The sequence below is a fragment of the Cryptotermes secundus genome, unplaced genomic scaffold, assembly GCF_002891405.2.
Source record: "Cryptotermes secundus unplaced genomic scaffold, Csec_1.0 scaffold938, whole genome shotgun sequence".
NCBI lineage: Eukaryota > Metazoa > Arthropoda > Insecta > Blattodea > Kalotermitidae > Cryptotermes > Cryptotermes secundus.
Window position 1 is genome coordinate 320,419 of NW_019737398.1, and position 15,588 is coordinate 336,006.

Here is a 15,588-nt window from a genome sequence, read left to right on the forward strand (position 1 = left end):
TAATATGATTCAGTTTTATGAAACGTGATTTTTATAATTATTCGCGAGTTGATGTATGCATGCCACGTAGGGGACAGTAACGAGTTAGCAAATGTATGCACAGCGCAACGGTTCGGTGCCTTTACTCTGTTACTGCGTCTGGACAGCACAAAAATTAATTTTGCATAATGACCTTGAAAATCTGCTGGAGAACAAGTATTGCGTATAAATATTGTTCCACTCTGCTCTACAAAAATTTTTGAGTCACTTTTTCGTTCTCATATATATTTAGCGAGTTGCTCAAACTGCGCGCTGAAACACATACAGACTTTTTTATAAAGAATCCGTTGTTGTTGTTGTTGTTGTTTGACTTCAACCAAAATTCAAATATTTCTATATATTTAGGTAACTTCCCCAACTGTCACAGTGACCGCGGGGTCTGAGGCATTAACTGTCTTTGCTCGCTCGGATACTGGGATCGTGGGTTCGAATCCTACTTAAGTCACAGGTGTTTGGAGTGTTTATGCATTTATTCTGTGTTTCTGTTGTCCTGTGTTTAGATAGCGCCTTGCGATGTTCTGATTACTCGTCCAAGGAGTCCTACTGTTTATGAAGAATGATTACGGAACAGAATAAAAGGCCTGGGGCCTGAATGGGCTGGAAGAGGCACTGAAAAAAAAAAACTTCGCGAGTTTTAAATTTCACGGAAACCTTTTGGCGCTTCCTCAGTTGTTACACCTGTACAGACAGAAAAACAGGAAGAGATACTTGGCGAAACGAATGCAACTTTGTCTTACGAACACACAACATTTTTTTATGTCTTGCAATCATTTCTCTATTTGCGCGATTTCCGTTTGTTTTCTTGTCTCCACGTCTTCCAGAACCGTTCTGGGGTCCACCCAGCCTCCTATCCGATGTCTACCGGGGGCTGTATCCCTGGGGGTAAAGCGTCCTGTGCTGTCAAAGTCAAGAAAACGTGGATATATGCATCCACTCCCCCACACACCTTCATGTTGCAGTGCTTAATTAGTTAAGCATAGGGACAACTTTATCTTTACGCGATGTCCGTTTAATGCGATTGAACTTTTACCACTTTTTAATTTACATAGTTTTGGTTTTCAGTTCATCTCGATTACGCAATCAGTTACCAGTAAAAATGGCGGTGATTGCGTGACGTTCAAGACAGTAGAAAATGCGCATGCGTAGCTGCGCGCAGCGATGATATAAAATCTTAATTAAAACGAAATAACGACCTAATGAAATATTTTACTTCATATATTTATAACCGTCTGTGTTAGATTGCCCCATGTTCACAACCCCTTCATTTCCCTTAATTCCTTATGAAATCGCAGCTCTTGATGTACGCGTTTTTAATTTTTTTTTTCTTGGCACTACAGCCCCAGTGGGCCTAGGCCTACCTCCATGAACTTCTCCATTCACTTCGGTTTTTCTAGATCTTACACATTCGGTAGGACTCCTTGGACGGGTGATCAGCTCGTCACAAGGCCTCTACCTGTACACAGACACAGAAAAACTCACACAAACATCCATGCCTTGAGTGGGATTCGAACCCACGATCCCGGTTTCCAAACGACAGAAGACAGTACATGCCTTAGACCGCTCGGCTACCGTGACCGGCAGTGTATAAGAATAAAATATAAGAATTCAGTTCGTACCTCACAGGAAACAGATCCGAACCCACGATCCCGGTTTCCAAGCGAGCGAAGACAGTACATGCCTTAGACCGCTCGGCTACCGTGACCGGCAGTGTATAAGAATAATATATAAGAATTCAGTTCGTACCTCACAGGAAACAGATCCGAACCCACGATCCCGGTTTCCAAGCGAGCGAAGACAGTACATGCCTTAGACCGCTCGGCTACCGTGACCGGCAGTGTATAAGAATAATATATAAGAATTCAGTTCGTACCTCACAGGAAACAGATCCGAACCCACGATCCCGGCTTCCGAGCGAGCGAAGACAGTACATGCCTTAGACCGCTCGGCTACCGTGACCGGCAGTGTATAAGAATAATATATAAGAATTCAGTTCGTACCTCACAGGAAACAGATCCGAACCCACGATCTCGGTTTCCAAGCGAGCGAAGACAGTGCATGCCTTAGACCGCTCGGCTACCGTGACCGGTAGTGTATAAGAATTCAGTTCGTTCCTCACAGGAAACAGATCCGAACCCACGATCCCGGTTTCCAAGCGAGCGAAGACAGTGCATGCCTTAGACCGCTCGGCTACTGTGACAGGCTGCGTTTTTAATTTGCGAGGTGCTTTTCAAGAGGACACTTGTCACGTAAATCTGTAGATGACTGGACATGATGCACCCTATTTAGAATACCCGTGGTTTTGTAACAGTATGGAAGATATATGTTGAATAGAAATGGCGTTACTTTGTTTAGCAATTCACATCATAGTACATTAAATTATTTAAATACAGGACTACTGTTACTTTTATTACTGCATTACTCTATTTCGGTGCACGCTAAGTAATTAAATACGTTAGCAAGGGTATCTTGGCGTAGGAAACGCCTGCAATATTATATATAGACGACCTGCTGCAGAAAGGTGTCGGAGAAGTTGCCTCTCCAGCACTGCGTTTCCGTTTTCTGTCTTCTACTAAATACGTATGAAGCCGAATTAAAATGAGTACAAAATCAATTTGGGTGAGAAGTGCTCGGTTTACAAAAGGAAACCCACAGTTCCATTACGAAACTGATGACATTTTTTTCGTTTTCTTGTGTGAAAGTTATTTAAAGCCGTAATCAATCCATCGTTCCTATTAATTTTGAATTGCACTTTATGTAATTACACAACGAAGGAAGTGAGATTTTATGTTCTCACTGCCGTGAATATTAAGATTACAGTCTTCTAGGAGGTGACACCGTGTGAATTGGTGTCTCTCATCAATCTACAAAGTGTCACGTTCCCCAGATCTGCAATCTTAACGATCCAAATGTTCAGCTGACAGAAGAGCCGACGAAGAAGGCTGAAGTAAACAAAGAGGCTTTAAACAGATTCCTGACACGTATCAAAGTTTGTTTGTTTGTTTGTTTGTTTGTTTATTAACATGTGCACAATTAAACGTTTAAAGCTCTATCAATTGGGCCCAACTGAGCAAGTTCCACCTGAAAACGGAGACAGAATCGAGTGTCCGAAACGTCGTGTGTTTTAAATAAAGAGCAGTACGGTGTTTTAGAAAAATACAGGACGATGGATAATGTCAGGAAACATAATAGTTGTATTAATATACGGTCGCCACAGACTCTTAGCTGTAATGATTACTATATATAGGACCAGCATTAACCAGCCGCTCCACAGCTCAAGTGGTTACTCGCTGGCTACCCACCGCAGCGGCCCGGGTTCGATCCCTGGTATGGTCAATTGGGATTTGTGGTGGAGAAAGTGACGCTGGGGCAGGTTTTCTCCGAGTACTTCGGGTTCCCCTGCCAATCTTCATTCCACCAATTGCTCCACAATCACCCTCACCTATCATGTGGGGCTGGTACAATAGGCCAGAAGTGGCCGCAGTACAAGGGACTTACTCCCACCCCACTAGCAATAAAAAGACATTAAAAATATCTTGTAAACTCAATGGAGTGGAGTCACTCTTGAGAAGCCAACAGTTACTCAGCTACGAAGGAAACTCGTAACTCGTGGAACCTGAATGTTCATTACCTTGTTCACAAGAGTCCCTCAGTAATCTCAGTTCTGAGCCACATGTATCTAGGCCATACCCTTCCTCGTATTTTTGTCAGTTCCACTTTAATAATTGCTTCCCACCTAAGTTTAGTTCTTCCCATTTGTCTCTTTCCTTTAGATTTCCATAACAGAATCTTATAAACATGCCTCTTCTTTACTATCCGTGCTACATGCCCTACATGCCCTGCCCTTTTTATCCTACTTGTCTGTATCAGTGTAGTTACATTTTGTGAGGGCTGTAGCTTATGAATCTGATTATGCAATTCTCTGCAGCATTTTATTATTTCATTCCTGTTGGGTCCAAATAATTCTCCCCCACAGCCTGACCTAAGCAAACCCAGTCTGTTTCCTTAAACAGCATTAATCAGTTGGTCCTTATAATGTAGACATAGTATGTTTGCTGTGATGTGGGAACTAAATATATATAACAGTTTTGTGCCTCGAAACGTTAACCCTGGATTTCAAGCTACATTTTAACCAATCGAGAGATGCGTCTGCTCAAAATGTCTCAACAAAAGCCTAAGAATCTGGTTTCATCAACAGTAGCTGCTTTGAAGACAAAATGACAGCTCCATGAATGGTCAATTGGAAAAGGAACAAACGAATTAAAGAAACTCCATCTTCCCTAGAAGATATTAATATCAGGTATATTAAAATATATCCGGTCTAGAGAACCGAGATAACGGCCGTAGGAATCCGTTGCGCTGAATACGCGACACCCTCTATCCGCAAAAGTTGGCACTAACTTCGCCGACAAGCTGCTGTCTCTCGGTCGGTATAATTCGCTTGCGGACTAAAGCCACGGAATTTTTATATTAAACTATATATTTTTAAGTTATTCACTCTCAGAAGAACAAGAATATTTCAGATCCTTGACCCCTCCTGCCTGTAACGTAGCAAGCCCAATCTCATGCGGAAGAATGTAGCACTGTTGTCGGATCTTCATTTCAAGTTGGAGCTTGCAGCAGTCAAGTTATATACCAGTATGCATAGCGGCGGAAAGAATCGCTAGGTGATTCATTCGTATACCACGGAATAGGGCAAGACACCTGGCCAATATGTCACCCTCGGCGAATGGTAGTTAAGTAAGTCCCTGCATTTTATGTAAAGAGAATTTTCACTCTTGTCCACAAGAGTCCATCGCTGATCCTTATTATAAGCCAAATGAATCCAGTCCATACCCTCCCACAATAGTCCTTTAAAATCCGTTTTAATATTATCCTCTTATCTCAAGTTGTTCCGACTAAATTGTTTATGCTTTTATAATATATTTCGCTACATCGTTAGACCCAACACAATAAATTTTACTTCATGAAAATAATCGTCATTGTTCACAAAATCATTATGTTAATTCATACGAATGACTAGGTTCACACACAATCAGGTTTTCCAAAATATCCCACGGATTTATAAATGCAAATGTTCTCTTTCTCGCATCATATTTTCTCAAGACTGATTTCTATGCGCTGTTGGATTGGCTGAAAGTAACACACCATTTTATTCCTTTGTTTGTGTGAATAGGCTGCATTGCAGCTCAGACAAGGGGAAGCTTTGACTTGTCTCACAAGGACAACAGACGTGACATGGCGATGTTATGAAAATGCTTTATTATGTGTACGTTGACGAAGGCAGAGACATCTATCTTCAGTACGTCTGTTACTGTGAAGGAGAACCGCCACTTTCTGTGCACTTTGACTTCTCACTCTTTTTCCATTAAGTTTATGAACTTGTTTCTTAATGGGTGTGACTATATTGTGTCCGGGTGGTGTGTTGTTCATGTCAGCGTATGAAAACCAATAGGATGAAAATAAAAATATTAAATACGTAAAATTCATCTATCCGTGTATCCGCTGTCGTTGCTAGGCAACGGCTTCATAGACACTTTCCCGCGGAAGGAGTAATTGTTGAAGTGTCGTTTTCTATGCTGTCCGCGTCGTATCAAAGGAAGTAGAGATTTCTTCTTCCCATAACTTCTTGTTCATACTTAAAAATACTTTAATTTGTGGCTAGTTCTACATTTCCACGGTAAAGCGTAATGTCTATTATTGACAAACCGCTGATAGTTGCTTTAACAGTTCAGATATGGCGGAGAAATAATCTTTAACTGGTCTTCTAACAGATAACGTATTTCAAGGTCAATGCTTTAAAGCAAGATACATAGTGCATAGCATGCAAAGGGAAGTGTAACATTCTGTAGTTCCTAACATAGACCTCTTTCTGCCTCTTAAAGTGCCGTTGAGTCTTGGAGCTTTGGTTTCGCAGTGAAATAATGCAAACTGTTTCGGTATCCTATTTAGATGTGAGTGAACCGTGTGCAAGTCCTAACGTACTTAACTGGGTTCTGTCGAGATCCCTCGCACATGGGGAAGAGTGGAAGGGCAAAAGTCCAAAGCAAGAATTGGGTTTTTGAAACACGCGTAAAACTTGGGACACTGAGGATTCACACTAAACCCACGGAGACATGAATACGTAATCACACTCTCCAGCGTCCGCAAGAGCAGGACAGCTCTACGTACTTGAAATTTGATTACCAGGGAAGGAAATAACACTTACCTTGGAAGCTATAGGAGGAAACAGAACGGGAAAACACAGTGAGTACAGCGACTACGGACAGACGGCCGATGGGTCGGAGTTCGAGTCCCGATAGGGGCTAAGTTTTCCTCTTCTCCACGTCGCCCAGACCGGTTCTGGGGCCCACCCAGCCTCCTATCCGATGGGTACCCAGAGTAAAGCGACCAGTGGGTGAAGCTGACCACTCAACTCCAAATAATACCGAGATCAAGAATACGTGGATCTATACAGCCACTCCTCCATACGTCACCATGGCGTAGTGCTTAACTAGGTAAGCAAAGGGACAACTTCACCTTTTTCTGCAGTCTGACACATTGACACTGTGTCCAATGAATACGCAATCGGGGAGCCAGAATATGGAGCGGCGTTTTCTACGCTGTCCGTGCCGAGATGTTAGAAAGAGGACAACATAGTGGAAGAGTCAGTCAGTGGAGTTAGTGAATTAGGGGACTGCTGCTGCTCAGTCGTTGTGAGCTGTTGCTGTTAGAAGCTGGTAGCTCCGGCCGGGGATAGTTCGGGAACCCAGAGGATGGGGAACGTATGCGGTTGGAAGCCGCTGTCATGCATCGGCTATTGAAGACGATAACAGACTGAGAACACTAGTCTGTGTATGACAATGATTTGTAAAGCGCAGTCACGCTGTATCAAAGAGACCAGTAAATCCGGTCACAAATCCAAACCCCGTCTATGGTCACCCCACGTACGTTACAGTGCGAAGGTATGGACTGGAACCAGTTGGTCGAGGACACGGTGCAATGGCAGACCGTTGTGAATGCGGCAGTGAACTTTCGGGTTTCATGAAAGGGTAAAAATAGCTCAGCGAGTATCAGTTTCTGAAAAAAAAAAGATTTTACTCAGTGGAGTTAACTTCTTAAGTGATAGGCCCCTGTGAGCACGGCAGGAAATCTTCTGGCTCCATAAATAGCAGGAAATATATTCACTAGCTGAGCGATCGTTACTTCTCATAAAGGACTTTCTTCCATGGAGTTAGAATGATTTGTCCTCGATCTTGCTTTAGGGAAAGAGACACCGATGCCCTCTGGATCGTCCTGGACCCTCTAGCGACGATAAAATTCCCCGTCTGGAATCGAAGACCAGTCCTTTGGCTATTAACTGTTTTTATTTAATAGACTGAGCTATCCTTGAACAGTTCTGTTTTCTATGATATAACGCGGTATATTCCATTGAAAGTCAGCGGATGTTTCGGAAGAATATATCGTCTCCATCTTCGGGGTCGACGAATAAGCCAAGCAAGGAACCAGTGTGAAGCATGTAGCAAGTACAAATTCGTATTTATTTCTTGCTTGGCTTATTCTTCAGTCCTGAAGATGGGTGCGACATGTCCGTCCGAAACGTCTCTTTGCAGCAGTCTATACTGAGTTATGTCCCAGAAGATAGAACTGTTCATAGCCACGGCAGTGAGAAACAAATATCCTTCATAAGCTGTCCTCACTCGATAAATCTGTACCAGCCTTACTAAATTCGGAACCGCCCTGTAGTGAATGGCATTTCAGTTCACTTTCCTGCTGTCACTGTGCTGTGTGTCCTTAGTAATGTCCCTAGTTCTTGGCAAACCACCACAACCAACCGTGATGAATTATAGACGCGATCCATCACACTGCCCAATCGCTGTCTGTTCTAACTGATGGCATCTACACAGCAGGCTTAGTCTTACTGCAGAGAGAACATTCTGCCATCTGCAAAACATGGTCTTACTTGTTAAGATTACTGCCCATCTATGTGGAGCCGTGTAGTCTGGCAGGCGCTTACCGACATTTCAGAGGAGCGTCCTGCCTCCATCTTCAGTATAGAAAACTAAGCCGTGAAAATAAAAAGAGGACCTAAAACTTTTAGTTTAGTAGAGGTTATCTTCGGACATAACCACAAACTTCAACCGAAATGGAATGTAAAATGTGTAGTAGGATATTCTCTCAGAAGATGGTGCTAGTCACATGAATGCCAGAGCCACTTTATCGAGTGGCAGGAGAGTCAAAGGCAGTGGTGGCTGAACTTTGTGTATACTGTAGCATGTAGACCCGTTACTTAATAATGACCCTGTAAACACTTGCCGTGGCTTGGCAATGGCCGTAAACAGTAACCCAGGAATAGTGTTCTGTACGCAATCCGAGCAATAGATTCGTGACGCAACAGTAGCATTTTTGGAAGAGGCATTTTCTGTGCGGTTCGGGTCAAAGCTATATAAGGAGGAGCAGATGCTGTTATGAGAGAGAGTTCTACCCCCGTGTGGAGGCGGGGTCGAATACCTCCACCGAGACCCTGCGAGTCTTAGGAGGCGACGAAAATGTAAACCTCAAATCTGAGACAGTAAAATATGGTCGCGAGCCCCAATGGACTCGGACCAGAGAAACACTGCGCTGGCAAGGGTCAGCAGCATATACAAAAGGCAGACCCGTCCTCTCGTCAGAGACCGTAAATTTTAAACAGTAATAAATATCTGGTCATGAGCTCCAAATGGGGCGTGAACACAGAAGCTGAGGAAGTTACGGCTTTGGAAGCCGTTAACAGGCGACAACCGGTGAAGATTGCAACAGACTGAGAAGACTTTTACTCGTAGTGTGTGCTACAGGGAACTGTAGAGTGCGTGAATTAGTGATAGCGCTATAAGTCACTTGTATTTGTGATCTGTAAATGTTCAGCAAATCCAATTACCTATTCAAACCCCGTCTATAGTCACCCAAAGATGTTACAATACATTTTTATGGACCCCTCACATTTTATGCCCCTCTGTGTGGTATGGACGTTTGGGGGAAGGACTGCCATAGCGAACCGATAAGGGCAGAAAGAACTGTGAAAGAATGCGAAGATCCCCCAAGGGTCATTTTCTGAAAGTAGTGAAATGGAATCTTTTAGGCCCATTCACTTATTCATTTTCTCCTGACCTCCCTGTGATGGTAATTGGTCACCGAAAACCGCTTTTTTTTTTTTCATCTGTTTACTCTTGCAAGAAGAGTCTAAATTACTTATTCCTTCGTTGTTCCTCTTCTGTCGTTTTTGTCAGGGTCCCAGTTCCGGCCCTTTGTGTCTCCCTAAGCCCTTTCCACTCTTCACATTCGGCTACCTTCGGCCGTGATAGCTCAGTCGATATAGCGATTGGCTGAGAGGCCGCATTTCGAGACTGTGTAAAGACAAGATTTCTCTCCCCTCTATGTTGTCCAGACCGGCACTCGAGCCCACCCAGGTTCTTGTCCGATAGGTACCGGGGCCTCTTCCCCAGTGGGTAAATCAGCTGGAGCGTGAAGCTGGCCGCTCACCTCCAACTAATGCCGAGGCCAATAATGCGTGGATCTATACATCCAGTTCATCTTACATCTTCATGGCGTAATGCTTAGTTAATTATGCACAAGGACAACTTGAACTTTACCTTTATGTCCTGAACATTGAAGTAGCACGTTCCTCGTGCCTACTAGAGTACACGACGACACACCCCAGAAGACATGCGCTTCATAGCCCACACCACGAGAACCACACATCTCATGTAAGCCGAAAGAAGTCTGGTGTCTGAATAGGCTTTCATTTGCCGTGTCTTATTTATTAAATGAGCGCCGAATGGGGGGATCGTGTCTGTGCTTATTTTTCGCCGAAACGTCTTAAAGACTATCGATGATATTTTAGAAAAATTCACCGAAAGTTGCGGTAAAGTAGACAGCGTTCTTGTATCTTATCCGGTAGACCCTGGGTTCCTGTCGTGACAAGGGGACAGACCATCCTAAGTGATATCCTTCGTGGCTTTTATTCTGTCCCTTCAGGCAAATACTGAGACAGTAGGCCTACCTCAAATTAAGCCGCGGCCTTTCTCTATCACTTCCTTACCGGCTGATCAATCGATGCTGTAGAGCCAGAGTAACGGCAAAGTCCTTAATAAACTGCAGATAAAGGCACGTTTTGGTACATCTCAAACTAGTACACGACCACTTCCTCCCACGTCCTTCATTCATTCATCAGTAATCTGTCAGACGACAGGCCCACAGTCTCTTCCAAAACAGTTCCTCCACTTAATGCGATCCAGAGCTTTCTCCTTCAAATGAGAATATCCTCTTCTGTCCCCAAGGTCATCCAGCATCTTCTTACGTCTTCTTCCTCGTCTTCTGGTTCGCATACATGGTGTCTCTGTTTTTGTGTCCTTGTCAGTTCATTATTCACTATCGTCCTATAATTCGAAGGTGTATAATGCGAGCTGTTAAAAAAAATCGTTAAATAAATAGATATATAAATGTACAAATAAGTTAATGGAATTTCATAAAAATCAACTCAACTACTAAACGTCAGTTTACATCGTAATTAGGAGAGTATGAAAATTAGTATACTGTGATATATTCTTATTAGTTACATCTAGGAAGTGATAAAAAAACATTGCATTTTGGTATCTTCATCAGTTGTTAAGACCGCTTCTGTGGTCTAGTGGTCAAAGTTCCTGGCTACAGATCCAGAGGTTCGGGTTCGATTCCCGGCGCTACCAGATTTTTTGAGAGGTAGTGGGTCTGGAACGGGGTCCACTCAGCCTCGTGAGGATAATTGATGAGCTATATCAAGGAAACAGCGGCTCCGGTCTAGAAAACTGAAATTAACGGCCGTGGGGATCCGTTGCCCTGATCACACGACACTATCTATCCGCTAAAGTTGGCACTAACTTCACCAACAAGTGGCGGTCGCTCGGTCGGTATAGTTCACTTGCGGACTAAAAACAACGGAGGTTTTTTTTCAGGAGCCGGGTTAGCACATTGTTTATAGCCATGGGCTGCGGACTGGGCGACAGGTGTTTGATTCCCGGCAGGGGTAGGATATTTTTCTGTACTCCAGAATTTACACCGGCTGTGGGGTCCACCCAGCCTCCTATTCAATGGCTAACACGTGCGATTTCTTCAGGGTTATAAAGAGGCAGGAGCGTGAAGCTGACCACTCCCATTTAACGTCGAGTTCAAGAACGGTTAAGCTTTACCTCCATTTCCCAATACATCTTCATGAAGCATTGAAGCACAGGAACAATTGTGCGTTTACCTTGCTTTTTACAACGCGACTCGTTCGTTTCACGGCTTTCATTAACACCCCACGCTGCCAGGCAATGCGCTTGGCTCTGTGCACACAGCGTGACGAGCGGTTCCTGCTTTCCTCTGGGCGAAATTAAAAATTTAATTACTACAGATGAATCCTATAATGTAATAAAGCAACATGAACAAGAACAAGAGACTGTGTATCCTAGACAAATGCTGGGAGGAAGCGGTGTGAATAGCAACTAACGGAGCGATATGAAGAATGGGAGTGGTTGATAGACTGAGCTAAAGGAAAGCAGACCACATCACAGGCCGGCCAACCTTTGTTAAATATACACAAAGCAGAGAGTATCATATCACGTCACTCAGTGGGTTCCTGTCCGTCATGCTGCCACCTCTGCAGGGCACGTTAATGTAATGGCCTTCTACAAGAAGTGCAGGGAAGAATTTATGACTGTTAATTCTCTTCGACTGCTTTAGTACATCTGACCAGGCTAGCAAGAACTATAAATTAGTAATTATGCAATCTGCGAAGCAGTTTAAATTTTATAAAATAGTAGCACTACCAACTGTACTGTACGCATGTGAACCTTGAACAGTTAGAGTCACAAAGAATACTATTGGAAGAGTTGAAGGCTGTCTCCTGGTAACAAATTGTAAAGGAGGTAGAAGGAATCTAATATAACTTAATTGTGAGGTCTTATTCCAGAAGTTTCAATGAGGGACTGAATGAAAACACGAAAAACCTCTATATGGATATTCGGTTTCCCCTTTCGAGATTCGAAACGAAGACCTCCAGAACACAACATTTTACCGTTTTGGGCCACCTTTAGCGGCATATACTTATAAAATAAGTTATAAAATACGTACGTATAACGTACAAACAAGGTCGTATCATAGCTCAGGCGGTTTGTCGTCGGCTACCCACCGCAGCGGCACGGGCTCGAGCCCAGGTCAGGTCATGTGAGATTTGTGGTTAAAAAAATGGAGCTTGGACAGGTTTTCTCCAAGTACTTCGGTTTCCCCTACCAATTCTCATTCTACCAACTTCTCCACATTCAACATCATCTATCATACGGGGCTCGTACAATAGTTCCATTATTGACCGACGTACCAAGTGCACCCAATTTCACCCCCCCCCCAAAAAAAGGTACAAACCCTAGAAATATCGTAGTCGATGTTAAAATCTGAAGGTTCTGCTGGTTTGGGCATACGATTAAGATAGACCAAAGAAGGACTGAATAGAAAATATAATGTACGCTAGGAGGTCGGATAGAAATAGGAATTCTCAGACTGAGAAAGCTAGGAAGCGTAAAAAACGCTTTGCGATAGCAGAAAATGAAGAGATGGATGAGAAATACAAAAATAGATAATAATTGGCAGTAGTCGTAAAGAGGAACAAGATTCCTTGGGCTCTGTGGAGCCGAGGAGGATTCAGTCGGCCATTATACAGGGTTAGCCAAAAAGAAATAGACACTTTGAAAGTTTTACAGAAAGAAGAGTTTTAATAGCATGGCCGAGATACTTACAGGGTTTGAAAAGTACGCCCTGAAGTTTACATGGGTACACCTTATTACGGGATACAGCACAAAAACGTGCACTTTATGTGAATCCCTCACACGCTCTACTACAGCTCTCCGGTTTTCAGTTCCCCATATACGGACGTTGTGTCTGTTCACCGTACCGCTAATGTGGAACGTTGATTCGTCACCGAAAACTGCCGGTTAAAGAAATCGTTACTTCCTTCACTCCGTTGCTGCATGTCCATACAGAATGAGTGGCGGAGGGTTTTGTCGTTTTCAGTGAGGTTCGGCAATAATTGCAGCCGGTAAGGCAACATTCGTAAGCGTTTCCCACGCAGACTTTTGTGGAACTTGAAGTTCTAAACTTGCACGTGTTGTCGACTTTTTAGAGGTGCGCTTGTAAGTTTCACGAACACGAATCATTTAAACTATCTATTTATTTTATTATAAAGATGTGTAGACAATCTCCATACAAGATTTCACATTTATTGCTAGACTGATGCATTAGTTATAGTCAAAAACAAAAATAAGCAAAAGGCAAAGGAATATTATTCTTATACTTAATTAATTAAACAACAGTCCATGAAAACGTGCGGGAATGGCAATGTAGCTTCTGCATTTGTAATCTCGGAACTATATGGAAGTGAATGGTCAGTTTCACGTTCTGGCCACTTTACTCCCAGAGGAACAGCACCCGGTATCCGTTGAATAAGAGTTTGGTTGGATCTGGATGCTGCGGAGAAGAAAAAGATCCCTTGTCCTTGCCGGGAATCGAGTAACGATTCCTGGGTTCTGCAGCCTTGTCACTATGTCAATTGAGATATCTTGACTCACGAAACTGAAGTAGATAGAGATTTTTTATTTTCCGTTGATATTTAATGAAATTCACTTCACAAAACTTAATATATTTTCTTTCTCGAAGATACTTAATAAGTACTGAATTGAATCTGACAAGATCCCTTTGTCAGAACAGAGACAAACCACAAAGTGCGTCCGCTCTGAAAGCTTCCCTCAGGATATAAGAATCTTTAATTCGACGTGTAAAGAAACTTAGTGACACTCCGCTTTGTCTCTGGAGATGTTACGTTAGCTAGAGCCTGTTTAATGCACCCTCTTTAACACCTCATCCATGCCGCTCCTAAGCCTATACATGTACAATGAGCAGGGACCAATTGTTAATGAATTGCAAATAACCTCAGGACGAACATAAAATGTTCGTAAAGAAGATTCAGCAGAAGTTTTGTGCAAGAGGGAAGTTAACGGTTCCCTTACATGATAGTGGTCGTAAGAACTCCTGAGGTGAGATCGACATTATTTGTAACGTCCTGAAGTTTTGTGTTGTACCAGATCCATTACATATACGCAACTAATCCCCGCGTCCGATAATTTCAGTTTTGTAGACCGGAGCCACTACTTTCCCATTCAAGTAGATCCTCGGTTACACTCACGAGGCTGAGTAGTCCCCGTAATAATAATAATAATAATAATAATAATAATAATAATAATAATAATAATAATAATTGTTGTTGTTGTTGTTTATTGGAGAGGGTGGGTTTCCCCATGCACTTAGACCAGATATTGGTCCATTGTGCGTCCCCCTATGATATTCTACCAGTCTCTATACCCTACCGGTACTGGTTCGTGCCATCAGTCTCGACTCAGCCAGCGAGTTCGGCTTCTACTGGCTCAGCGGTATCTCGATGCTTCCCCCATTTACCAGAGGCGTTAGAGACTACTGTTGGGCGGGAAATGTCTGAATTTGGCTCATAGGTCCCCTTGGGACATGAGGTTCTTTTACGTGCCGTAAAGCTACGACACGGGACCCACGGCTTAAAGTCCCTCCCGGAGGACTTGTTCCCTGAAATTTTCCGCCCTTAAAAATTCCACGACCTCCGCCTGGTTTGAACCCGCGTACCTTGAGTCACGAGGTGGGAACGTTACCCCTAGACTACGGAGGCCGCTAATAATAATAATAATAATAATTCAGTTCTTAAATGATTTACATACTGAACTCGACAGCCGATGATCAATTACAGAGTCAGAACAAATAAAAAGGACCGTACCACACAGGAAGAACATGCAAGAAACAAAGAAAAGGCGATCAGTTAAGTTTGTTTATATTTAAACCTGAGTTTATAAAGAAGTTTGTAGACATACAAACTGCATCTGCAGCAGAAACACGCGCAGCTGAAGGCAGCGGCCGAACATGGCGAAATTACGAATGTGCCGAGTAGGAACACGAATGCAGACTGTTTCGAGGGCAGATAATAAATGGAACACCCTTTGAAATTCCAATAGGAAAACATGGCAGTTCCCTTCTGTAGCTACGACATCCTCAGATAACTGCTCCAGTAACCAGCTCTTCCTCATTGTAGCAGTTGAGGACCATATTCAAATTACAATTTCATAGTATATGTATGCTGTGAACTTGCGAAGTCCTAGAAAGATAGATTGATGAAACACTCTTAATAATAATAATAGGCCACAGATGCCACTTTTAGGCAAAAAATCGACACTTGTTGTTTGTTGCTGCTATTCAGGTTAAAGTCAAAGTTCTGTTACTTCTGACGTCAGTTGGCCAGTCTCTCTCTCGGTGTCAAGCACCCATCTGTGGCCCAAGACCCGATTTTTGTTACTGTCAGACAGTTGCGAGTTTATGTGGCGCGCCCTCTCTGACGAGAGAACAGGTCTATCGTTTACAATTGCTGCTGGTCCTCACCAGCGCAGTCATATTCTGGTCCGAGTCCTACGGGGATCATGACCATACTTCACTGTCTCATATTCGAGACCCCCC

At 43.2% G+C, this 15,588-nt stretch overlaps 1 protein-coding gene across 1 annotated transcript in view; it reads left to right on the plus strand.

Moving 5' to 3' along the window:
• The window catches only part of LOC111870377, a 206,653-nt gene that overhangs the window by 157,638 nt on the left and 33,427 nt on the right, over positions 1-15,588 (plus strand). The gene's annotated exons all lie outside the window — the stretch shown is intronic.